Source organism: Ambystoma mexicanum, chromosome 2p, assembly GCF_040938575.1.
Source record: "Ambystoma mexicanum isolate Mex_15411 chromosome 2p, UKY_AmexF1_1, whole genome shotgun sequence".
NCBI classification, from domain to species: Eukaryota; Metazoa; Chordata; class Amphibia; order Caudata; family Ambystomatidae; genus Ambystoma; species Ambystoma mexicanum.
In genome coordinates this window covers 1,222,492,596-1,222,520,001 of record NC_090923.1, presented here as the reverse complement: position 1 = coordinate 1,222,520,001, position 27,406 = coordinate 1,222,492,596, and the positions used below count along the sequence as shown (strand labels likewise).

The window sequence follows — 27,406 nt, the reverse complement described above, 5'->3', positions numbered from 1 at the left end:
CACGCAAGGAATGCAGCCAACATCCGTTGCATACTGGGCTGTGTGTGTCTGAGGAGCTGGTGGTATGTGACATGTCTGTGACAGAACAGAGCCCCGCACTTTCAAATACTCTGTCACAGTCACCCCACGACAAGAAGCAGAGAGTCCTCACAACAAAAAAGGAAGGCTAGCCCATACTGCCAAGTGCTTGCCATCATTTCCAATAAAGATGTGTACACAGAGCACGAGGTAACGGCCTTTCAAAGGAGTCAAGATGGCCATACCAGCAAGAGAGGGGAAAACATCAAGCACAGTCCTCCCCTCTCCTTACCTTCCCCCAGAGAATGCAGCTGACATCCGGTGCATCCTGGGCCGTGTGTCTCTGAGGAGCGGGTGCTATGTGGCATGCCTGCGACAGAACAGAGCCCCCGCACTTTCAAATACTCTGTCATAGTCACCCCACGACAAGAAGCAGAGAGGCCTCACAACAAAAGGGAAGGCTTAGCCCATACTGCCAAGTGCTTGCCATCATTTCCAATAAAGATGTGCACACAAAGCACGAGGAAAACGGCATGTTGAAGGAGTCAAAATGGCCATACCAGCAAGAGAGGGGAAAACATCAAGCCCAGTCCTCCCCTCTCCTTACCTTCCCCCAGATAATGCAGCCAACATCCGGTGCATCCTGTGCTGTGTGTGTCTGAGGAGCGGGTGGTATGTGACATGCCCGCGACAGAACAGAGCCCCCGCACTCCCAAAGACTCTCTGCCACTGTCAACCCACGACAAGAAGCAGAGAGGCCTCACAACAAAAGGGAAGGCTAGCCCACACTGCCAAGTCGAATCAAGATGGCCAAAACAGGAGGAGAGGGGAAAAACACCAAGCCCAGTCCTCCCCTCTCCTTACCTTCCCCCGGGCCGTGCAGGACCCGGGACACAATGCTCACGCTGCGGTCCGGAGCCCAGCAAAGAACCGAGCGAGGCAATCCAGCTCAACTGTGACCCCAAGCCCCGCAGGGGGCCCAGGAGCAGTGCCGCACCTGAGGGAGCCGAGGGCCCCGCCACACAGCCCCCCCCAGGGGGCCAGCAATCGGTGCTCCCTGGTGCCCCGCACCGGGAAGAAAAAGTCCAACCTGCCGGAGGCAGGAAAAATTTAAACTGAGTGACATGGATGTGGGGGAGGAGTTATAGGGATTTAAAGAAATAGAAGAAGGTCCTGTGTCGGAGGCGGGTGCCTCATGAAGTAAGTACTGGGACGAGGAAGAGTGGACGTGGAGGTAATGCGTGTTTTGTATCGAGCGATAATCCCTTGAGCCTGAAGTCTGCTCCTGTTCTTCTATCCCACAGGCCTCGGCGGTATTTTGTTGGCGTTGAACCGCTGGGGGGAACTGGAAGCGCAGTGACTAGTAGAAAGACTAGATGAAGGGTGCCATGGACTGGAAGGAGGGAACCGCGGTAGGACACTCTTGAGGTGGGTCGTGGACAGTCTTCTAACACTCTCCGGCAGGCAATATAAGCACAGGCCTTGAGGGGAGACGAGGGCGAGGGGCCTGTTGCTGCCGCCATTACTCGGGCAGGCATGCTACTACAGTGGAAGCATAATTGTGACGTATCTGCGCCAGCACCGAGATGTGCGCCTGTTAAAAGGGCAGGCTTGTGGGAGGCCGCTCCTGTGCTGCGTAGAAACAGGAAGGCTGCAGTGGGGGTTACTGGAGGCAGGTGACAGGAACTTTGTCCTCATTCCTGCAAATCAGTCAGCAGCCCACATGCACGGGAAAAAAGCCCCCCGCGCCCCGCACCGCTGGTCCTGCGAGCATACCATGCATTCGCCATTAACTACAGCCGATTTGTGTTCATATTTTTAAACACAGTTCTCTGTTGCCCTACCTGGTAGATTTTGTTTTCGATTTTGAAAGTGCAGTCAGGGGAAAAACGCATTCTTTAATTTGAGGCTTCTGCTTCGATCTCCACACCCGGCTCTATAAAATCGTTATTCCCTAAATCCCCTAACCCTTTGATAATCCCGAAGCATATTGCTGAAAGCACTTCGTACCAGATTAGACACCTAAAATGAGTTCGTTTCATGCAGCGGTCCAATTTAACAGCATTTGATGTAAATAACTCTTTATTTCCAACAACATCTGAATTATTGAAACAATTCATTTTTTTTTTTTGCATTCAGGGCAGACAGGAGAAAAATGGATGAGTGGGCAGCGACGAGCTGTCAACGGGGCATGCAGAAAACTGGAGGCACCTGCTGAAGCTTGCAAACCTCAAGGAGATGAAAGCAATGAGGGCGCAGGGGAGACATGGCCAGCAACTCCAGGGACATCACTCACTCACTCACGCGCTACAGACGAGAAGCATCCTGGGAACTACATCCCAGGAGGAACAGCAAAGAGCTTGTCAACGGGAAGGGTGTGAGTCACAGCTAAACTAAGTATGTGCCCACGAAAAGAGCGAGCTACTGAAATCAAGGCAGCCTGGGTCACCAGGGAAAGGGGTGCCAGACGAATCTAAATCCGTTTTTTTGACGGGTGACCAGGGAAAAAGGATGAAAGCTGAGTGATGTATTGGGTCTACTGAAAAGTGCACCCCTGTAATGGGAAGATGCACAGAGAGCGGAGGAACAGTGGCTGCCTTGTGGCTGTTCACTTCTGGCCTCGGGAAGCCTCTGGCCACTCCTTCCAGGGTGTGAATGCTACATCCTGAGGTTTCCTCCAGTCTCATGATAGTTAGGGGTACGAGTGTGTGCTATGTTGGGAACTCAATCCCCACCATTGTCATCGCTTGTCCTCATTGTGTCTGTGTGCTCACAATAACCCACCCTTCATTCTGGGACCATCATGCATTTGTCTCCCCGTTCTCTGACTTGAAGCCTGCAGTGGATGGTCTCCAATTTTTCCCCTCATTTTAGGCCCTACAATGGGGATACTCGGGCACAAAGCAATTTTTTTTTGTAAATTTTTTTCTTATATTATTTAAAGCACTGACCAAGCTTGGGAACAATGGAGTGCTGCAGAGAGTGTGGGTTGCCAGTGTTTGGGCTGGCATCTTTGAACAGTACAATATTGGAATAAAATGAGGGGTGGAATTGCGCGTTTACACCATTGAAGATCAACAACTACAATCAAAGTAGAGTATTTAATGAAGTAGAATACAGCCGACACGTGTTTCGACACTCGGGACGTCTTCAAGGCTGGGTAATTGGACCAAAGTCAGTTACCAATTGACAAGGAAGTAAGACATGCAAATAAATAGTAATATACATTAACAAAAATCACAAATAAAAATTGACAAGGACAAATAATATGTATGAAAAAATTATTTTTAAAAAATGAAAAAGAAACACAGACATTTGTCCAATATGGTAAGTGGACTTGTGACATTAGCCATAGAAGAACATTAGCAAAATATCAATAAATGAGAAAATTGATAAAGTGTTGACGAAAAAAAAAAAAAGATAAAATATGAAGCATACCATGTCAGGTAGGAAGGTAAGAGCAGCGTTTGCGGAACAGTGAAGGAACACTGCAGAGAAAATAAAAATGAAATGAATAATCATGAACATGGTAATGTATGATAGTACATTAAAAAATGCATAACGAATAATCACAGTGCCTCACACGAACTGAAATCCCTCATGCAGTTTGTGCACCAGCCACATGAGGAGGAATTGGATAGAACAACGCGGAAGGCAAAGCTGAAAATGCAAAAGGCAGAGAAGAAAGTAAAGCTAACATAGTGAGATAATTAAATCAACTGCGAAGCCAATAAGAGCAAGTAAGTGTACAAGCATCTAAATTGGAACTCGAAGATAATAGCAAAGTGATTAAATGGGCAAGTGGGTCCAAGCAAAGTAACTGGTGGGTGGTTGCCATAATCAGGGTGGCACTAGTGGTAAGAGAGCCAAAGCATGGGGAAAATTATAGACCAGTTAAGGGTGGTTAGTAGAACCCGAAAAATGCTTACCACGTGGGGATACAGATGGCGAATGGACATGAGAATCCTGTGGAATTGGGATATGAAGTCAGGTAACACTCAATATTCAATGTCGCTGAATAAATGATGAGAAATGTGTTGTCACATACCATGTAATAATCTGCTGGATGGTGCCAGAAAAGTCGCATTCACGTTTGAAATGGAAAACGCCGTAATGGCTCAAACCCAATATATTGCCTATGAAGTAACAAAGTGAGTGAGGGACTGGCATAGCGAAGATAAGGTCATTATTAGTAATAGGGAAGAAAAGCGGAGGTCCTACTTACTCGTTCAATCGCGTAGAATCTCTGTATGGCTGGAATGTTCCAGCGAGCCGCGTATGCAGCCGCGTTTAAATAATAAAGGTGGCCGCGTACGTAACGAAGTTGACGTGGGCGGCAGTATGAGGGAAATACGTCGCAGGGGTGACGTATTAGGTAAACAACGTCCGTAATCGCGTTGGTAATGTCGCGGCTGCCACGTACGTCACGGGAGTGACGTAGGTGACCGCGCGATTGATTGATATCATTAGCGACATGTAAGAGATACAATGGGAACATCAAGAGTACAGTGTTAGTAAATGAATGAATGGTGATGGACTGAGAGCAAATAGAGCATGAAAAGAAATAAATAAATCTAAGGCCAAGTAAGGAAAAATAGACTGTAAATTAGGAAAGGAAATGAAAGTAAGGAAATAGAGGAGAGATCAAAATCAAAAGTCCTATTGAGTGCTGGTGAGCAAAGAGACACGGGAGAAAAACAGGGTGAAAGGCAACTGGATAAATGAAAATGACTGGATGTTATCAGTGAATACAAAGAGATATTACGAACAGCAGGAAAATCATATTGTGCAATGACACCATGTTTGCAAAAAGACATGCATCTCATGTTCAGAGTTAAGACCTCGCGTGGTACATCGTAGGAGACAAATAAGTTTGGCTTCCATTTATCGTAATTTCAGTTTTAGATCCCCGCCCCTTTTCCCCCTATGCACTTTCATTAGTCCAATGTAGCATAGATCAGAGGAGAGGTCCAATTGATGTTCCAGTTGCCAGTGAACAGTATCTTTGAACAGTAGCTCAGTACTGTGAGGTGCAATCTGTGGTATGTGTGTCCATTGGGATTAGTCCTTGGTCAGGTGTTGTTGAAAGCACAATTATTTGTCATGCTCCTTTTGTGAAATATGTGTGTGTGTGTGTCTGAGGAGTTGTTAGGAGGCTGGATGTCTGGGTTAACCCATTTCGGTGGCTGTGCGTAGATCACTGGAGGAAGAGTCAGCGCTAGAAGGTGCTGGTAGTAGGTTCGGGCGTGGGAGTTGGTAGGTGTAAGTGCATTGATCATTTTCCGAACCGTGCCGAGTAGCATTACACAGGCAGAATAGTAGGGAAGACCAGGTCAGGACAGAGTGTGTGAAGAGCGCATGAGTGCAAACACATGTCTGGGGACACGAAGATGAGCTAAAAACATGGCCGTGCATGTTCACCCCGAGGGGAGTCTCCTGACTTCATAGACAGAAAACAGATGTGCATTGTTACCCAACCCAATGGTATTCATTTTGTCAACGTTGCAGGACTGAGTGGTCCTGCTGGGTTTCGAACCTGTGACCGTGAGGTTAAACACAGATCCCTCTCGTGGATGCATTAGTCAAGTGAGCTACAGGCCAGTTTAGAACAGCACGTGTCACAGGATAGGAAAGATGAAAATATCACGCAGACATCACGTGCCTGCCTTCAGTACCATCAGAACTCACAAAGGACACGAACGAGTCAAAATCAAAAAGATTTGTGACTTAAGAAATCTCTGACTGATCCGATTTGTACTTTAAATCTTTTCTATGGCAGTCCTTACCATAGACGTCCATAGTGATTATGATTTCGAGGCTTGCTTGCCTTATGACGCTGACTAGCAATTGCAGGACGATGGCCAACAGGCCTGGTCCACGTGACCCGAACACAAGTGTCATTTAATCTTTGCACCTTCAACCTGGTGCTGACTGGTGTGGGAAAAGCACCTGGATGGATAGGCGTGTAGTGCGAAAGCCTGGACAAGCATGTTTTTTATGGTTTGTCTACCTGCACGAATTTGAGAGAATACAAAAACTCTAAGGAGAGGGTTTCCCCATAGTAATTGGAGTTGGGGGCATGGGCACCAAGTGTTTAGTCTCCTTCACATGTCCCTTGATTACCAATTTTTGTAAGTCCCTACCCTTCGGACTTTAGTCAATAATTGTGCTGAAGTTCTTTTGCCCGTGAATTTTGGTTCCTTGGTGCAATGTCTTTTCTGTAACCTTATTGTGCTTTACATGGCTTAAGGGGCAGCGTTCAAAGCTCTTCGGATGCTATTATACGCAGGAACCAGCAGTTATCCTTGATTTCTAATCCAAGGGTAGTTCCTTAAGTATTCGCAAGTGAGTCTTGGGAGGATAGCTCAGGGACAACGTTCTCGCCTTGGAAGCAAGATGACACTGAGCAACAAAGGTTCGACCCCGGGTCCCTGCTTAGAAACCTCTAGGCATTAAGCGTGTTATAAATAACCTATTATATCATATATCTGCTTCCTGTGGGGCCCATATGCTGGGGCAGTTTCGGTTCGGACTTACTCTGTACTTCCTCAAAGTCTGTTGAGGTAATGATGGTGCAGACCACAGGTCTGCAACCTTTGCCTGTACAGATATTATGGACTACAACTCCCATCAACCCGACCCAGCTTAGTCAATAGCGAGGGACCATGGAAGTCATAGTGAAAGCGTCTGGAGAACAGTAAATTGCCCACTGTTGACTCTAATTTGTACAGGGGCAAACATACATTGTTTAACGCTGCTGTGGAAACTGGGCAAAGGAGTGTTATTGGCAAAAACTGCAGTGAATTGACTTTTGTCTGCTCCTGGAGCAAATCTTTCATTTTGGAAAAGCACGTGGATTTTGGTAGTGCAAACCTATTGGTTACCCAGTGTTATGGGTGCATTTTTAACACTTTAGCTCAGTTTAGAATGGGTTCTGAAGATGGTAGCAGCAATAAATACATTGCCTTTATGTAGTGGCAAGGTCTCTCGATTCCACCATATTTATTATAAACGTTTGTTTCTGCCATAAAAGAATTGTGTGATGGTTTAGTTGCGGCTAAGAATATGCCCCGCTGCCACACTGCTGTATTGACGTGGGTCTTTGCAGGGCTTTTGAGAATCGACTAAAGTCTGCTTGGCATCAAAAATATTATCTTACTTAAGATTTGGACGGCAAGTTAAATGTCATCTTAAGCACAGTTCCTATACATTCCCCATACAATTATCGTGTTTAGGTTCAATTGCACGTACTATATCAGGCTTAAATTAAATGGTGATTTCCTTTCTTGGGCAGGTGTTTTGCTGTGCTCTAGTGGCAGCTTCATTTCTCTGGCACCGCTAGCCAGTCGGGTACATGCCTGTGCCCAACGGAGGAGGAAGGGTTTGGCAGTTCAAGACTAGAAGGTCAAGGGAATTAGTGCAGGGACGTCATTTAGGGGTCGCCAGCGGTTGCACATGCGACCCCTGGGCTCTCCCTTGCTACCCCTAAAAAAAGAAACGAAAAGAAATGTTTTATTATTTTTTATTTTATTTAAATTGAGGCTCCTTGGCTGTGGCCAGCAGCATGTGGCTCTTTGTTTCTGCAGTGGCTGGTTTTCTGATAGCTATAGCCGGTAATAATGCTCACTGGGTTGAGCGCTCACTGCTGCACTTTGTGTGTGATCTGCAGGTTGCAAGTTCGACTTCCGGCAAGGTCAACTCAGCTTTCCATCCTGCTGAGGTTGATAGATGAGTACCAACACAGGTTGGGTGATATTGTATGTAAATTTGTTCTATATGAAGCACTTACACATTAAGTGCTATATAATACCATATCATTAGGCCTTCGACGACTGCTTGCATTCACAGTCATTTGGTAATATGGGCCTATACGCGCTGATATTAACGATACATATGGTGATCCTTTCTTGTATGAAATATATATCACTTTACAGTGATATCGTAACCATAGTTTTCGTATTGTACTTAGAAACAATGCTATGTGATGCCACTTCCTGTTTTGTCAAGGGTTGAAAGGTCGTGTTCCATCGCTCCCTGTGATGTCACTTCGGGGCGGGGTCAAATGACATCACATCCTGTGATGTCATCAGAGGTCAAGGGTCATGTGATGTCACTTCCGCTACCCCAGGCGTTTTGGTGAAATGAAGTCCCAGAATTAGTGCCAATAGGCAACAATAATAATATGTGTCTTTAAGCATATCCAAGATAAAAGCCCTGCACCACCCACAATGCTGGACTATTGGAAGGTCTGGAACCAGAAAGCTAATGTTCATTGCAGTGTCAGCCTCTGTTTAATGTACGAGTTTACTTGAAGACTTGGAACTGGAATTGGAAGGTTTTTGAAGCGCAACATTACCATTAATTTCCTGTGCTGGTTTAATGAAAGATCTGGAACCGGAGTATGGATTATTCTTCCTTCCTAATGGCATGTTACCTGCAGCACATTTCGCAACAGTAGCCTTAATGTCCTGTGCTGGTCTAGTGGAAGACCTGGAACTGGAGTATGGATTATTCACCCTTCCTAATGCTGTGTTGCTTTATGCCATGTTACCTGTAGAACATTTCTCAAGCTGCCTCCTACTGAGCTATTGCAATCCACAGAGCTGGCAGTCAGAGTCGCAGATCCAGGCTGAGGCAACACCCCGTTAAATCCCGACCCGAGGATGGAGTTCCTTCTTTTAGGACAGGCCTCAGAATGTGCTCTAGCCACTAGCCTTTGGCGAGTGACAATGGACTCTTGGTGAGTTTGACTTGGGGTGCTGTGTGCATGTGGAGAAATGTGGGTGCGAGTGACTTTTTATGGCTGGCTAGAAGCGTGCAGCTTGAAATGTGAGCCGCTGCTCTATATTGCAAGCACAGGTGATTTCATTTTCCTCATTAGTGGCATGTCCTACCAGAGCCAGTGCTTAAAGGGCACTATTCTGAAGCCTGTCCTCCAGGTTTTCCATCACCGTGTATGACATCCAATGCGGAAGCCCTGCAGGAGATGGCGCGTCCTCTCTTCCAGCATTTCCATATGCACTTTCCCAGCAAAGCAACTCTGCAACTGAGGGCGCTTCATTCTTTTTTTGGGGTTGGAGGGCTGATTGAGGCGGCCATTTTTTTTTGTCTTTGTTCACTGGATTTCCCCTTCCACGTGAGTTTAGTGAGGTGTTCTTGAACTTTCGTTTTTTTCTTGTTCTGCCTTTGTGCGGCTCCCAGGATTGAGGCTGCATTTGGGGTTTTACCATAAAGCAATCACAGCCCCCTGTGTAGTAACCCACTTGTTTTCTTTGCTGTACAGAAATTGCACATATTCATGCTGTAGTGAACCCCAGGCAATTCCAGTTTCCAATGGTTTTCTTCCTGAGAATTCCGTGGAGTCTTACTATACACTATGCATTCCCTGTTCCCATTGCTCCTCCATTCCAGTACACACTCCCAAACCCCTTTTTAAGCCCCTTTCTCCATTTTTTTGTTGTGTTTATTATGTGGCACCTCAGCACCACCTATGAGCCCAAAGTACTGCATTGGGGTACAGGTAGGAGAGGGATGGGATGTTAGGAGGGACACACAGCCTGTCAATGTTGTCTGGGTAATTAACCACCCTTTGAACACCCATGGACATGCTAATCTCTATGGCCACTTCCACCGACTACATGCCCCTCCCAGCCGAAAACATATCTTCCTGGAATCTCTTTGAGCTCGTTCTATAATGCATCAACATCAAACTTTGTGACATATAAAACATGCAAATGTTATTTATAAGCAGGCTTCTGGCAGTAAATTAACTCCTGGTGTCTTCACCAATATCTGCCTTCAACCACTTGATTTATAACCAATGTGTGTGTCCTTGCATCTGTTCCTTGCACAGATGTCCTATTAATAACAGGCATTGGCAAAGCCAACAATTTTATCTTGAGTAAATGTATTAGTTATTTTCTATGCATTAATAGCATATGCTCGAGTTCTCCCACCATTTTACAACTTTTGACATCTTCTGGCAAAGAAGTACCATTAAGTCGGGAGGATAACTCAGGGGCAACACGCTCGCCTTCGAAGCAAGACAACGCAGAGCAACACAGGTTCGATCCCCGGGTCCGTGCTTAGAAACCTATGGGTATTAAGCGCGTTGTAAATAACGAATGGGAAAAAAAGGTAGTGCATGGCAACTGCCGATCTCATGCCTACACAAAAGGCAAAACTGTTGGCTTTGTTGACATTTCCACCCCTCTTACTATACAGGCCGGATGGTCGTGATGCTCGGGCAGTGACCTAGCGTTGTACACAGGCAGGATGGGGCGTGTGTTTTGGTTCCATCCTTGGTGCCCGGTGGTAAAGTGAGGGTGGGTGCGGATGGGTTCAGAAATATTTAGGGCACAGTTTGGATGAGCAACCTTCATGGTGAGAGTGATATTTTGGTTGGAGTTATGCCATCGAGGCCATAAATAGTCAGAGGGCATCCTGGAAAATGGCGCTGGTCTTAACCAAGTGATTGATGATGCACTGGAATACAAATATTCAATTTGACCGAAAGCACACCTTTGCGGGTCAGAATTATGATTCTTGCGCTTCGTTTCAGAATCCAGAATGTATGGGCCTTCGAGGCAAGAGCCGCAGAGAAGAGGACTTGTTTCCAGACAGATCTATGGAAGCTTGGCCGTCAGTCCTTGCAAACCGGACTGCATCCTCTGTTATTCCACTCAGAAAGCAGCTTAATGAGCTTTCCTTTAACACACTCCTATTTTCTCGGAGCACAAAATGCTCCAGCCCCCTCTTTCCTCTTGAAGAGTTATCAGTCTTTATATCACATATGAGCAAAGAAAGATCCCCAGTCGCCTACGGCTCGGGGCATCTAGCGGCCATGAGAGACTTTGCTAAGTTATCTAGAGCCCCAGTCTAAGCAGCTCATCTTCTCATCGGTTTTGAGGGTTGAGAGGCAACGATAGTGTTGGCACTGGATGCCAAGAGGAGGCTATGAGACGGGGATGCACTTCTAAAACACTCCGCATGCCAGGCATCATTCCAGTACCAAGGGGAACCGCACTCGTGCTCCCCTCCGTTGACTCATCGCATACAGTTGAATTAGTCAGCTCAGGACTGCACGTCTCACTGGAATAGCACTAGTAGCCAGGGAAAGCAATCCCTTTGTGTCTGAGATGCTGGCTCTACTGCAAGTAGTGTCCAAGACCTACAACTGCTCGAGCATGATCGTCAGAAGGGCTCTTCCTGCACCCGAACAGCTGTTTCCACTGAGGCTACAGCCGGGAGGTATAACGTCCTTTCATCGCCAGTAATTCCTACGACTGGCTTTTAAACCTGTACAGAATTACGAAAAAGGTAAACGAAATGTTTAGGGGGGGGTGGGAATGCGCAGATAAGTGCTTGGGCGGTAGGCAAAAGGTAAAAATAGGTGGAGAATGGAGGGTTTAGCTGGGTAACCCCCCCTCAAAATGTGAGGATATTTTTTGCAATTTTGTACTCATTAAAAAGCCAGTCGTAGAAATGACTGGCGATAAAAGAACATAGAACCCTGCACCCTTGGAACGGGAATAACTGCACTCATGCCCAGCGCCTGGTTCAAGTCTCTTGGGCCCCGAGATGGATTTAGCACTTGGATGACGGGCAAACGGTGAGCGGGCCCTGCAATGTCCTCTTCCGTCACCTTCCCAATCTCCTCACATTAGCCACAACACATACACTCTCAACCCTGCTTTCTGGTAAGCCAGGCACCATACCGGAAAAAAGCCCTCTCTACCAACACCGGCATTGTGGGTGCTGGTGATGACGGCAAATTCCCTCATGGAGTCCTCTGGGACTCCATGAATGGGGATTTACACCATCACTCCTTCACCCGTAATTCGGCGGCAATGCTGCTGGGTCGGGTGCCGGAAATGGTAACTACATTTGCCGGTATCCTAGCGACTCTACCGCCAGTATACCTGCAGGGTCAGAATGAGGCCCAAGGTCTTGAGTTAAGGTGACAGCAGCTAGCAAAGGGCAGCCTGTAACATGCACACAAAGCAACATGCCCATTTAATGCCATGATAGAAAGACATATGTTGCTGTGTAGTCAGACTGCCAAAACAGAGGCAGCTGCCCCCCCTCCCCCTTCCTGAGGCTGTCGAGCGCATGCACAGAGCAACAGAATCACAACACTGTGGGACTGTTAGGCATACAAGACACTGATATGTTCTAATTTGTCTTCTGGACCTGTCCAGCAAAAGATATGCAGACCCATAACTTGCACAATATGAATTGACATGATCACAAGTGACATCACAATAAATAACATTACAACCAGTGACATCAGTCTTCAATTCTCTAGGACACCATTGGTAAAGACATTAAAAGACGTTTCGACGTGTAAGCCAAGAGAATAATGTGCGTTTCAATAAATATTGAATTATTAATATTCAACAATTCAATAGTTTAGTAAACCATGAAGGTTTTTCTTTATAGCAAGAATTGCAACTAAATCACTTATAGCGACACCCAATGGCAGCAGGTCAGGCACAGTGAGATTAAATGATTTGCCCAGGATCACACATTTCGTTAAAGTGGTGAAATCAGTATTTGGACTCAGGCTTTGATTTAATCACTTGACCACATACCTTCCCAGTAATAGGTCACAAGTATATTTTATGGTGTGGGTTTCCAAAAACAAAATAATTCGTTTTTCTAGCAATGCCCTGAAAAGTACACAAATCACATAAGAAACCATCCTGACATTATACATATATATTGTTATAGAAATAGGTCAAGCACAACCACATGTATAGCTTTATTTTTACCACCCTGAATGTAGGATTGCTGTAGCAGCCTGAATGTGGACCTAAAAGCAATATCAAGGTATTTACAGTGAAACAGAATTCAATATAAGGTCATCTGCTTGAGCCAATAATTTACACAGCATGCAGCGTTGTACTCCCCTTCCATTTATTATCACCCACCAATCGCACCTGTTAAGGGACAACAGTCCTTACCAAGGCGCCCCTGTGTCTGGGTCCTCATCCTCTAATCGGTTTATTGAAATGATGCTGACACAAAGCTAAACCTGGGAGTGCTGCGGAGCAATGAAAAAGGTGTGGTGCCTTTTCTTTCTCCATTTCTGCCAAAGGTTATTTGTTATAAAGATCCCACTCTCTTTCTCATTTTGCTGCTATTTGCATACTCACCTGCCTTCCTTCACTCTCTTTTCCCTCCCTCTTTTACCCACATCACACGATTTGCCTTTACATTGCTGCACCTCCACTCTACATTCCTCACTCACGTGCCTCCCTTCGCTCCCTTTCTCTTGCCCTCCCTCACTTTTCATTTCTCTCTGACTCGTTAGACCTCTATTATTCCCCATTCTCCCTACAGTCCTGATCCTCTGCTCTCTATCTCCCCCTTTCATCCTTTTTACCCTGCATTTACCCCCACTCTTGTCCCTCATTAACTATTGCCCCATTCTCCTGCCCTCGTCCATTCTCCATACCCATTCACCCTTTTACCCTCACATGGCTCTGTACAATCACCTTATCTCCTGCCTTCCCTCACTCTCAATCTCTCCCTCATGCTGCTGCCCTCCTTCATTCTCCACTCTCCTGTCCCACCAGTGTTCATGTTACCTCTCCCTTCTGTACTTTCCTCCCTCACTATCCTGCCCTTATTTCCTCTCCATTTTCATTCACTGCCCTGTAGAGGGCCCTGTGGAGCTGGAGATGGGGGGAGAGGGGGTCAGTTGGAGTTAAGGGGTCTTTTAAGTTCCACAAGCAGCATCCACGAAAAAAAGATGTTTTGAGATGAAAAGGTGAACTCCTTCAAGTCTGTGATGTTCAATGACATTTCAAGTGTGTGGGGTAAGAACACCGGGGACATGCATAAAATGGTTGTGCATGCTATAGGAATTATCCAGTGCAGGGCCGCTGCTATCACTAGGCAAGGTTAGGCGCTTGCCTATATGTGGAAATGTTAGAGTGGAAAAATGCTGCTTTAACACCTCCACGCTAATTGTATACTAACTGCCTTACCTGTGATAGCACCGGCCCTGACTGTCTGCAGGCTGGGGCTGGCTGCAGCAGCAGCAGACCAGACGGCGCCGCCACGCCGCGAAGGTTGGGGTCGGGTCAGGGTCACACGTGGCATGGGCGTGGCAGCGCTGGCACAGTCCGGCACCTGTGCATTTTCACTCAACGTGCCAGGCCATGGACGAAGCATCATACGATACGTGCCCCGTCGAGTCTCGACCGATCGACGTGATGGTCATGGTGTGAGTTTATCAGGGAATGCTGAAGTGCAGTGTGCAGCCTGGCTGAGCCCCCTGCCCTCAGAATGTTAACTTATTGGTCCACTGTCCGTACCGTCCATCAGACGTGGTGGCCTGTGCACCCTGGCTGGAGGCCGGCAGCAGCCTTTTTGTTACGTCTCTGTCTCCTTCCCGCAGGCATGGGCGACTTGCCGCTTCATTCCTGCAGCGTTGGCAGTTGCCATGGAGACTTAGCGTTTCCCGGGCCAGGTCACGTGCCCAGTAAGCTGATCGGGACGCAGCGAGGCAGGCTCCGCCCCCTAACAAACATACGCTTCTAATTAGTGTTCTTCTATCCTGATTCTTTTTGGACTGATTTATTGTATTTTGGACTTTGCTTGCCTACTCGACTTGCTACAGCCTGCTCCTTCTTTGTTTTGGTGAACCGGACTTGCGTCTTTTACGCATTCGAGCTTTTGCTCACTTTTTAATTACCTGCGTCTCTCAGGACGTTCTGATCTTGTTTCCTCCTGTTCCCTCTGGCGGTTGGCTCCCTTTTTCCGCTCTTGGGGACACGTTCTTGCTACCTGGGAAACCATTCCACTTCGCTTTATCTAGATCAGTACACTACTCTCCTTCCATCTAACTACTGTCTTCCGCTCTAAACAATTCCTCTCTCCTGCCTGGACATCCTCTTCTGTGGTAAGTGTACAACCCAACCCTGCTGCAGCTCTATTTGGATACCTACATCTTTGGAACTATACTTTATTTTGGATTGTGCTGTTTGATAAAGACACTCTTGGAACCAACGTGCACTCCTGGACGCTACCCTGATTCGTGCACCACCCCGACTCTAGTTGGCGTCCCTCGTGCCGTCTGGGAATTAGTACCCTTACTAACCCTTCCTTTTTTTTTTTTGTACCTCTGTTGTTTCTTGAAGTCCTTTTACTCTTCTACCTCGGGTAAGCTGATTCAGTGTTGGTTACTATCTTTCTGACTTATTAGATAGACGACTTTACCCATCTCCCTTTTTCTTTTAGTTGCAGCTCTTCTAATAAGGCACTACCGTACTGGTGTTCTGTCCAACCCTACCAGGTAGAGCCAATCTTTTAGGGCATCCTATTGAACAGGTTATATCATCCTGATATCTAATATCTCGCATTTTTTCTTACAGCATTGGTTCTGCTGTGTGGACATCCCCGCTCTTTTGAGGAATCAACTCCTCTGTCTGGGTTTCTTAAGACAGAGGGGCGTATTGCCTAAAAGAGCTCCTCAAGTTGAGGAGGCCTGGTTCTGGGAAACCCCTAGTGGGATCACCCCAGCTTGGGCTGAACTATTCAACTTCGCTCCCTCTTGTCTGTTGATTCGAGGTGGGAGCAACACCCCGGCCTGGCCAACACAACCGTGAGTAACACTTTTGCTGTCTGGTGCGCCAGGCCAGTGAGTACCTGTCACGTAGGCCACCCACCCTGGACGCAGCGGCCCCTGCTGTGCTGTGAGAGCGGCCCTGGAGTTGGGCCCTGCCTGTACTGGAGCCTGTGCTGAGAACGGTCCATCCGAGGTCACGCAGGTGAGGACTCCACACTCATTGTGTACTGCGTTCCCTAGATAGGATGGACCATGGTTTCTTTGCACACTCCCTCCTCCTCTTCAAATCCCCCTAGCAAGAACTGGTACCTGCGTTAACATCTGTGCTCTGCTGTACTGAGCACGCAAAACTAGGAGACTGACACTGTGCAGATTGCATGCTCGTGTGTGCCTTGTGTCTCCTTCACACTCCACTACATGAAAGTCAGTGCTTCCCCTGCAAAAACCTGTAAAACATAGTTTGGGTTGTACACCCATTTGTACCCTTAATCTAAATGCACTGACTATAACAGTGGAAAATAGCACAGAGTGTAGGCAGAGGTGCGTGCATGCAATATATTATGCATTAACTTAGCTCACTTTGGTAGACGCCCCACCCGTGTGCAATGCAAACCCTTCCGGTCAATGGCACTAATGCAAGCAGGACCGACTCCACCTTTCAACCTTCCAAGGTCAATCAATAACATGGCTGCCATTTGCTTCCTTGGGGCAACACTTGTTCTTGATAGAGCCAGGACCTCGAATAATGTAGCCAGTCCCCCAAGCTACCCATTTGGGGATTTGGAATATAGCTTTTCTACGCATCAAGGCAGCAGGAGGCAACAAATTCACGGAAGGCCCCACGTGGAAATGAATACGGGATGTTTACTGAAACCCTGGAATGCAGGCAATCCCAGTGTCCCTGCAGGTCGCAGAGTCTTCCTGATTCTCTGACATTGTTTTAGTGATTACATCAAATGTGAAGAACATGGGCGGGCCGAGTTGCACCATCTACCTTAGTGGGACACTTGTGCCCATTTGAGCTTGCAGTCCATTGAGTACCTAAGGCCATACTAATCCCTATAGCCAGCCATTCCCACCCACTTCCTGGCCCAAACGCATCCACTCCTGGGATGTCTTTGAGCTCGCTTTACTCAAGCCAATAGCCCCATATCGCGGAAAAGTAATCTCAGACTCAGCCATTGGCCCCATCAGTCAGGCTGCACCGATGGCAAAAGATGTTTTGAGTAAGTGCAGTTCATTACTGCTTGGTCACAGCTCTGCTCAAGTAGGTCACTTTGAAATGCAGTTGTTGCTTAAAAAAGAGAGTTGGGGGGCTGTGAGGAGTGCCGGCTCATCACACTTCCTCTAGTACTGGAGTGCAAGGTAACCTATTTAAGGGAACATCATGACACCGATTTATTTATTCTTACTTATTTTATTGTTCATTTATACAGCGATTATACATAGGTGGAGTGCTTCAAAGCACTTCAAGGCGGGAAGGGAACAAGTTAATCCAGTAAACACTCTAAGGCCTTGAAGTTTCTGAGTGATTGACAAAAACTAGCATACTCGGCCTGACGGCATTTCACCTAGTGCAAGTGCATAAGTGCATGAAGTGTTACAGTAGCGGCCAAGCTAGGGAGAAAGGACACAAAAGGGGCGAGGGCAGTATGGTATGCAGTGATTATCATGAATACCAAAATAACTGATACCATTATAACGAACCTAAAATAACCAATTCCAAAATATTGAATTTGAAATAAAACCAAAAAAGGGGTTTGGGAGGGGGAATAGTGGTTTTGGGGGTGGGGTAAAAGTATTAAGAACAATAGAAATTGTTTTTTTGGGGGCGGAACCCCCCAAAAACAACAATTAAGGAATTTGTTATTTGGGAATTCGTTATTATGATATTAGTTATTTTGGATTTGTTATAATTACATGTAACCGACAGGACACATTTAGGTCATGCATGCGTACAGATGGAGGTGCGAGGAAGGAGGGACTGGGGGGAACAAATGAGTCCAGTCCAGCAGGGCCCTGGGTTAAGTGCAGCGAGGCTGCCCCACTCGTGGAGCGTGATCTGAAAGTGCAGTAATGCTGAACATAGTGCAGTGGCACAGAGGCAAGTGCAAAAGACTGGCAGGGGAACCTGGGACCTGTAAGGCTCTGGAGGTGAACAAGGCAACACAACTGAACAGAGTTAGGGAGGAGAAGGAGGGTGGATAGAAAAAGAATTAAGTTTAGTATGGGAGAGGGAGAGAGAAGGAGGAAGAGAAGAGGAAGTTCTTGAGGAGTTTACGGAACTTAAGGTGCTCCGGTTCTGTTCTGGATGAGTTGTAGAGGACAGAGAGTAGAGGTAGCAAGAGTGAGAAAGAGACTGTTGCAATAGTGCAACCTAGAGAGAACCAGGGCTTGCGAGGTGGTGAGTCTCTGGGGGAAAGTGAGAAAAGGCAGAATACCTCTCACAAGGTGCAGTTGGTAGTGGGACTTTTTGGAGATGTCTGAGATGTGAGAGGAGAAGGAGAGATGACCCCTAGATATTTTGCCTCATTGCTAAGTGAGGGCGCAGGGCCTAGGGAGGTCGGCCAGTGTGAGAGTGGGAAAGCGGGAGTTGTGGTCCCAATGTGTATGATCTCTGTCTTACTTCGGGCAAAGATCGTTTGCAGCAAACCAAGACTGACCTGCGGATAGACAGTCAGGAATGAGCGAGGAGGATGAGGCCGAGGATAGCCTGAAAGAGAGCTGCGTGTCATCTGCAGAACACTGAACATTAGAGGTAAAGGTAGAGATCCTGTGGGCCAAGGGGGCCCTGTAGATATTGAAACACCAGTGTGATAGGTTATATCCCTAGGGGACACCATAAGTAGAGAGAGTAATAGAGGAGAGAAAGGACCCAAGCTCCACCTGGGAGGTCTGGTCAGAGAGAAAGGAGGTGAGCCACGACAGGGCCTGATTTGTGATGCCCAGGGTATCACGGAGACGGGTGTTCATGATGTTGTGGTTTACCATATCGAAAGCAGAAGAGAGGTCGAGAAGAATGAGGACAGAGGGAGAGTTAGAGTCGAGATTTGAGAGCAGATTTTCACAGATGTTCAGAAGAGCAGTTTCCGTGCCTCTGGATGCTCTAAAGCCAGACTAATGGTCACGGAGACAACCAACAGATTCAGTGTGGATGGTAAGTTGAGTGATAGCAAGCCAGACTGTTTACACTTTACTTTATCAGCCAGCATCAGTCATATATACAAGCAAAGCCTGCTGTGTGCATCCCTCTGTACAATAAGTGTCACACTGACATGAACACTCCATGCAGTGTGAAAGAGTCCCTTTGAATAATAACCCTGCACAAGCGATTAGCTCTCGGTTGCTGTTCCTGGCCATCTCTCAACCTGCCATCACCCGCTGCAAGCATGTGTGCAGCTGACACACAACTGCATCCGAGAGCCTTCACAAGGCAGCCAGCCAGCCCACAGGACCCTTTGCCTAAAAGCTGCCGCTGCTTGGGCCCAGTGATGTCGCCCAGGGTCCTTGTTCGATTTACCTCGGCTGCTGCCCACTAATGCCCACCCTGCACCTTCACAACTGGACCGCAGCTCCGGCAGCTCCTCTTTTTACTTCTAACCGGAGGCCTGCTGCTGGATTTTGCTGCATTGACACTGGGCCCAGAGGAAAGTGTTGGCCGCCATTTCAGCACAACCATGACTTGTGCTGACTCTGCCTAGAGTTTAACAGCTCATTTTGCCTTCAACTGCAAGCTTTCATTTTATGTGTGTCACACTGAATAACATTGGGTTTGAAGTAAGTTAAACAAATCTCACCAGAAAATTCTACAAACCTGTTTCCTGAACTTTTTGTGGCTTCTACAGAAATCTCTACCTTTTGACTCCTAAAACACTGCTGACCTGTAACATATTGAAATATAAATTCTGTTAAAGCTTTTAAAGGCTATATTTCAACACATACGAAGACATTCCCATACTGTGTATTGCTGTATGCTACCCTGCACCTTTTCTCCATGATGCTCTACTCATGAGAGTATAGTCTTGGCTGCTCTGCTACGTTTACCCCTGGGCTATATACTGAGCAATGGTTTATAGTCATCTTTTCGAACACAAAAATGTCGAGTCATTTTTTCGAAAAAATATCGAATTTTTTTAATTATGTTTTTGATTCGAAATGGGGGGGTTCCTGCCCCTAACCCCCCTTTTTTTTAAAAAAATGTTTTTTTGTTTTACCCATTTTTTTTTATTCCCGGACCCCAAAATAAATATAGAATTTTTTAAAAAAGAATGAGACTTTTTTTTCGATATTATTTTTTCGACATTTTTGTCTTTCGACATTTTTTTTCTCGAAAGTATGACCGACCACCCTGAGCAATCCTTCGACCAGCATGTTGGAGGATCTTCCTGATCCCTACACATATAGGGTGTAGCAAAACCCTTTAATGCCAAGCATTATAGTATAAGTATATGAGAGAGACCTCCGTTATCAACTCTCAAGATTTTACATTGCATTTTTTCAGGACTGGAGATGCTGATACTGTGGGAAGAGAAGGAAAGGTTTTATTAGACCTGTCGGCGGCCTTCGATACTCTGGGCCATCATGTTCTTCTATCCAGATTGCACACTGCTGGCATTGCGGGACCTGCTTTAGAATGGTTTCAAGCTTTTCTGGCATGTCGGATGCAATCTGTGTCATGCTCATCGGTCAAGTCTCTTGCAGCTTTTGTTTCTTGTGGTGTCCCTCAGGGGTCGGCCCTTCCTCCATTACTTTTTAATGTTTTGTTTATATTCAGCCTCTTACATGCTTTATCCGGTCCTTTGGAACTTGTATTTTTTTCCCATGCAGACAATACACAGCTCTTGTTCAGGCTTCATCTTGACCAAAAAAAGGCACTCCTTAACGCTTGAAATCTTGTCTTCAGGCGATCAGTGAGTGGATGAGTGCCAATTGATTAAAACTAAATGGAGACAAGACAGAGGTGATGATAGTTGCCCTCCGAGGACCTGTGGTCCACTGATGGCTGGCCAGCCGCACTGGGGTCCTTACTGACCCCAGTCAGAACTGTGAGAAATCTAGGGGTTAAACTTTCCCCCGCTCTCTCTATGGAAGCACAGATTCATTCTATCTGTTGCACTGATTTTCTGAAGCTAAAACAGTTTAAGAATAATTTCCCGTTTATCCCTGAAAGTTTTCATGCCCCAGTTGTAGCAGCTGTATTAAATGGCAGCCGTGATTACTGTAACACTGCTCTTTTTTTCTCATCGGGCCTATATACTACAGTGCCTGCAGATACAACTGAATGCAGCTGCTAGTCTGCTCGTTTGATAAATGGTATTCTGTCCGGTCAGCTTGTCTCTGAAGCCAGACGAAGCCTACGCTGGCTCCCAGTTTCCGCCCGGATAAGCTTCAAGGCTTTGTGTATCATACATTGTGCTTTGCACAAGAGAAGCTGTCTCTCGTTGCAGGAGAAGATTAGATCTTAGTATCCTAGCCGTTCCCTTCGCTCTACAGACGGTGCACTCATAGAGGTCCTTCTCTATGGCGAGAGCGTGTCCGGGCGGTGCTTTTTCATTTGCTGGTCCCAGACTGTGGCATTCACTCCCCTTGTCTCTTCAGCGAGCTTTGATTTCAGCCAGTTCAAACGTGGTCTGAAAATATATATTTATAAGTCGTTTTTGCGTCTGTTTTACCAGCAGGCTTGGACTGGCTTATAGGGCAATAGGCGCATGGCCGAACCAAAAACACAAAATACTTCTGTGGGCCAGTTTTTTGGGTCAAAGTGGGCACTTGTTGGGCCAACGTGGGCCAGTTTGATGAGTTACTTCACTATGCAGCTAATAGTTTTGACCAGTATTGCTGAATAAATATTCTTTAAAATGTACAATTTGCATCACATTTTATCAAAAGCCTCCCCCTTGGTCCCAGCCCGACCCTGCTTACCAGTAGCATTTCTAAAGCGCCATGATGCCCATAGTGACTGCTGCGCCCAGTAGATAGATAGATAGAAAGAGGGGAGGTGGGAGGCTCAGATAAAACCCATTTAGCACTGAAATTCCAATTGTTTCGAGTGTTACATTCACCCTTACATTTTGTACCAAAATGCTTGTTTAGATGTCCTGGCTATGCCCCATTTGTTTTCTGTCACATCTTTGTTTGACCCATGGCCACTTTCTGAATATTAGAGCCAGGGGTCAAAAAGCATGTGGCACGCTACAACTCTCACCCTGTGAAAAATGACTTGGCTCAACTATCAGTTGTGACTTGTCATCCAAATCACATATCCCCAAACAGCTGGCGCTCCTCTGCAAAGTCGAGCCCTACTTCCCCACTGTGGGTTTCAGAAGAGCCATCCAAGTCCTAGTCATCTCCCACATGGAATGCAGCAACGCCCTACTCGCAGGAGTCCCAGGTGCCCCCTTTGCCCCCCTAAGACCCATCCCGCATGCTTTAGCAACACAGATCAGACTGGCCACCTCCATCTTAGACTTCAGTCAGGAGCTGGAGACCCTACTCGTCAAAGAACATCTTGCCAATCGTGCCACTTACCTTCCACCAACCGAGCTGCCCTTCCCTGCTTGCCCGCCCTACCCATTCCAGTCACTTCTGCTACCCCTGCACCCTACCTCTAATGCGTGTGTGTGTACGCACTGTGCCCATGTCTGTTGCTACCCAAGTAGGTTTGCGCTTTATACATCTTATGCACGGATGCTATGATGTGCCATCCTACTGGATCATGCCAGTAGCCTGCACTTACATCAGCTGTGTTTGGTGGTGTTTAGCTCCTGGAAACACACATTCCTGCTACCAGATTTGATCGTTGTGCATTCGGGTGGAAATCAGCACGGTCGGGTCAGGTAGAAAAGGGGGCGGAGATTGGCTGCTCGCCACATTTGCCCTGGTGTGGAGTTATTTTTTACCATTTGGTGTGCATGTTTTCAGAAATTCAGTATGCAACTAACCAGACCTGCACGTGACACCAGGCACTTCAAAGGACTCCGCCCTGTTTTGCTTAAAAGGCTACCCGTGATGTTTCACAGTGACTGGGCACATCTGTCCTGGGTGGCACACCTATATTCATGGACGTTTTAGTTGCTTTGGCAAAACCTCGCCAGGGTGTGGGGGACAGGGAGGGCTGAGTAATAAGTAGGCACAACATCCTTGGGCATAGCTGTTTTTGTCATTGGTCACGGGCTCACCAGGACTGCTAATAACTAGATCCTGGTAATATAATTTAATTCTCATAGATTTGGAGGCAGGAGCTAGAGGGCATGTAATGTCTGCTGCTTGGCACATGCCCCTGCCCCTGGGGTGATGGGAAGTCTGGGCGCAAGGTTTAGGGTTACCTTGGATGACCACCTCCTTAAGCAGCCCCAGAGAACTGTATCAAATGTGTGTCACTCCCACATGAGCTAAGCAGCAGGCAGGCAATGGGTGGGTAGCTCCAGAGCGACTGGTAAGCAGTAAGGCACAAGACCGGAGGGCCTGTAACGTGGCCCCTGGGCTGTTGTCAGGGAGTTATGGCCTTTGCTGAGGAGCTTCTAGCTATTCGTGTTCCGTGCCATGGGGATGGGTGGTCCAATGGCACTAAAATGGGGGAGTGTGCCGATAAAGAAGGCAGAAACTGGACAATGGATTATGGAAAGGTAAAATGGACTAGCCAGAGACGAGAGGTGGCGCGGGAGAGAGTAGGAGCTGCGGCCTTGAGAGTCTGCGCAGTAGAGTGGGGTGGCAGTAGGGAAGGGGTGGTGTGTGAACGGGCTTTGTGTGGCACAGAGAGCGGAAACCAGCACAGGAGGAGTGAAAGGAGGCCGGCAGAAGAGGAACTAAGAAAGCAGCAGAACTCAGAGGCATCACGAGCTAAGGACCAACGATCAGCCAACAGGAGGGTGGCAATGTGGGGTGAAAAGTACTTTTGGAACATGCGTCTTTAACCCCTTATGTGACAAGGACGTATATGCTCGTCCTTTTGCATAGACTTGCATAATAGCCTGGCACTAGGAGATGGGATCAAATGCACGAAGCAACCTTCAGGTAGGAGCGCTGCAGACAAAAACACTTAAGGAAGGCCTGATGTGGGCACGTGAGCAGCTGCGTTCAGTAAGCGAGGACAAGGCTGGAGACCACTTAAAGTCTCTGCTTCAAAAAAGGCAATGCAATGGGATACTTCTCTGTCATTATCTAATGCCAGGCTTCTAAGAACGAGTGATGGCTAACTGTCGTCCGGCAACAGCGGGGAAAATTAGTTTAACGTGTGTTTACATTACTCAGTCACTGGAACCAATGGAAACTCAAACACTGCAGTGTGCACCTCATTCCAACTCGAAGAGGTTTATCGTCATCATACAACAAATTGGGAAAACACAAGAATTCCTACATGCACCTCGTTCCTACTCAAAGAGGTTTATCAATGGTGGAAACACGAGAATTCAACTCTGAGCTTTATCATCATCGTCGAAACACGAGAATGCAGGTGTGCACCTCATTCCAACTCAAAGATTTAGCATCATCATCATACAAAAAATGGCGGAACCACGAGAATTCACACATGCACCTCATTCCAACTCAAAGAGGTTTATCAATGGTGGAAACACGAGAATTCAACTCTGAGCTTTATCATCATCGTCGAAACACGAGAATGCAGGTGTGCACCTCATTCCAACTCAAAGATTTAGCATCATCATCATACAAAAAATGGCGGAACCACGAGAATTCATACATGCACCTCATTCCAGCTCCAAGAGGTTTATAATCATAAAACCAATGGTGAAAACACGAGAATTCATCCATGCACCTCATTCCAACTCAGAGGTTTATCATCATCAAACAACCAATGGTGGAAATACGAGAATTCATTCATGCACCTCATTCCAGCTCAAAGAGGTTTATCATCATACAATCAACGGTGCAAACACAAGCATTCAGGCATGCATCTCATTCCAACTCTAAGAGGTTTATCATCATCGTCATTACACAGCCATAGGTGGAAACACAAGATTTTTTATAAATGCACCTCATTCCAACTCCAAGAGGCTTATCATCATACAACCAATGGCGGAAACACACGAATGCATACTTGCCCCTCATCCCAGCTGAAAGAGGTTTATCATCATACAACCAATGGTGGAAATACGAGAATTCATTCAAGCACCTCATTCCAGCTCAAAGAGGTTTATCATCATACAATCAACGGTGCAAACACAAGCATTCAGGCATGCACCTCATTCCAACTCAAAGAGGTTTATCATCATCATCATCATACAACCAATGGTGGAAGCACGAGAATTCACACATGCACCTCATTCCAGCATTCATGTGTGCTTCATGTATCGCATTTCCATTCTGATGGGGTGTATTCTACTTCTTAATCACAAGAGTCAACAACACCCGCTACATAGATACCTTTTCCAGCAGGGAGCGGTTTATTGTCATTGTTGAAAACCAATGATATCTGCAGAAGCACACGCCACGTCACTTAATTCCCATCCTTAAGGTATTCACCACTCCTCACTCGATCCAGGGAAGAAGTGCACTCAACAGGCCTGGCATATGTACATTTCTCCCAATCCGATGTGATTTATTGGCGCTACTTTATCACTGGTAGGATTAAAAGAACAATATCGACCTCTTTCCCAAAATGAAGCGATCTAATGCAATCGTCGATTTTATGGTAGAATGAGAAGCACGGTTACCACTCCACACGTACACACCTCGTTTACGCAACTAGGAGTGGTTTATTTCTACCGTTCAATCCTTAGCAGGAGCGAAACAGTCACTCTCTGCACCTTACAAGCGATGTATTTGCATTGCTCAATCGCCGATATGAGCAGAGGCGCCAAAAACCGCCCCATGCACCTCTTTCCCATTCCCAGGTTGTTTATTGTCCACATTCGTTCATAGAAAAGGGGGGGGGGGCGCGAGAAGAGTGGCCTACACCGCCAGCCCTGACCCTGGCTGGGTTATGGCCACCAACCGCTGGTGGAAGCAGAAGGAGCCGCCGTGCTCCATGGCCGGCGGTATTTATCGATTCGCCTCACCGTCTCATCTTCAAGAGGGAAGCCCAGGTAACTGACCGTGGGCAGCAAGCAGCTCGGGGAAGCCCCCTTGCTTTTAGTCTCTGGGGGAAAGGGCTTCTGCGTGAGATCCCCCAAACCTCACCTGGCTCCAGTGGGTCGGCAGGGACTCCCCTGGCACGGATCCTGCCCCGAACTCCCAAAGGGAGAATCCTGGTTCCCCATGCCTCACCTGCCCCGGGTACCAGCAGGCCCCGCTAAAGGGGCACATCTTTTGGCGGCCCCTCATCTGTAGTCAGCACGAGCCTCCGTGCCTCGCAGCTGGCGCGCCCCCTGGCACAGGCGTGCACGTACTTAGCGCCGCTCCTGATCGATGCAGGCAGCCCCATCGCTTACCTCCCCGGCACCCGGCGTCTCGGCTCTCTGTGCAGACATCCACCCAATGCCCGGCGTCTGTGCAGCCCCTGCGCCGGCCTGGGCCGAGGCGTGCTATGGTCGGTGGTACCTTGCAATGCACACGCCGAACCGTCTCTGGACACAATCACACCGAGCGCAGGGGGCGGGGGCGAGGCAGCAACGCTGGGGGCGCCCAGTGAACGCCATCGCTCACCCCGTTGCCCCCAGTGGCCGGGGGACCCCCCATGTGAACCCGATCCGCTGGCAGCCCCTCAGTGCTCTGCGGCCCGAGCGCCATTCCTCATCCATGCCGAGGGGGGCGGAGGGTGTGGGCTGACGGCTGGAGGTTGGAAGCAGACACACCGCCCCCCGGCCCCCTCCTCTGCAGCAGCGCTGCGCTGGGCGTGCGCCCCTGACGGGACCACCCCTCCGCTCTGCCGGGGTTTACATCAGGTACAGCCTGGCAGTGCCAGGGCAGGGCAGGTCCTCTCACACCTCGTGAGCCAATGCTGCCAGAGGATGCCACCCCCCTAAGCGCCGCAGGGGGCCGCCCTCGCAGACAGGGTCCTTCCTCTGTAACCAAACTTCTGCTATTCTATGAGGGGCCCTGCGGAGAGCTTGTTTTTACTCCTCGCCAATCTCTTTAGCAATTAAGGGCGTCTTAATAAGCAGGGACCCCGAGCACGCAGGCTGCAAGCACACCCCCCACAGCACCCGAACTCATAACCATCTCCATTATATTTTAACATGCACCCCCTCAAACACAAATGAACCAACTCAATCACTCATAACATCACAGACGCGCGCACGCTACACTTTTTCACACAGATGCAACCTCTCAAGGGATCACTTTGGTCTCAAACACAACTTCATGCGCTCATCTTCACAGACACCTGCACGCACGCATGAAGACAAGTGACCTCTCACGCACAAGCACACATCACCGCACACTAATCCTGGCGCATACATATAAACACCGCCGCCTCTCTCTCACTCCATCTCCCTAACTCTTCTATACAGGCAGAGGCGCACACGGGAGCATAGGTACATCACCGAGTAACAGACAAGCTCATACACGCCTGTCATGTCATCCAGATGTTCCTATCTTTATCCGCACATCGGCACAGCTGCCCCCCCCTCTCTCTCTCTCTCTCTCACACACACACACACCTCTCTTATACTTACCCTAACCACACATGTTTAGTTTGCTTTCAAAACATACGTCTGCACATCGACATGTCTCTGTCATAGTACACACCCACACACATATATAACCTCACCCACCTACCTATCCGCACACACATATCTGCACATTTAAACACGTCCTCAGGCAAAATCATACCCGCACACATAAGCATACATGTTTCCCTGTGTCTCTCGATCTCTCTCTGTCTCACACACACAGCACGCTGATGATACATGC

General features: G+C 47.6%; 1 protein-coding gene across 4 annotated transcripts in view; it reads right to left on the bottom strand.

Annotated features, from left to right (window-relative positions):
- The window catches only part of CCDC120 (coiled-coil domain containing 120), a 573,003-nt gene extending 546,524 nt beyond the window's left edge, over positions 1 to 26,479 (bottom strand). For 3 of the 4 annotated variants that reach the window (XM_069645501.1, XM_069645498.1, XM_069645503.1), the window contains exon 1: positions 25,984 to 26,479. The gene's annotated coding sequence lies outside the window, so the exon portion shown is untranslated. Of the gene's footprint in view, positions 1 to 3,456; positions 3,507 to 25,983 lie in introns of all 4 variants that reach the window. The other variant, XM_069645499.1, reaches the window with a different exon arrangement.
- Between the last annotated feature and the right edge of the window lie 927 nt (positions 26,480 to 27,406).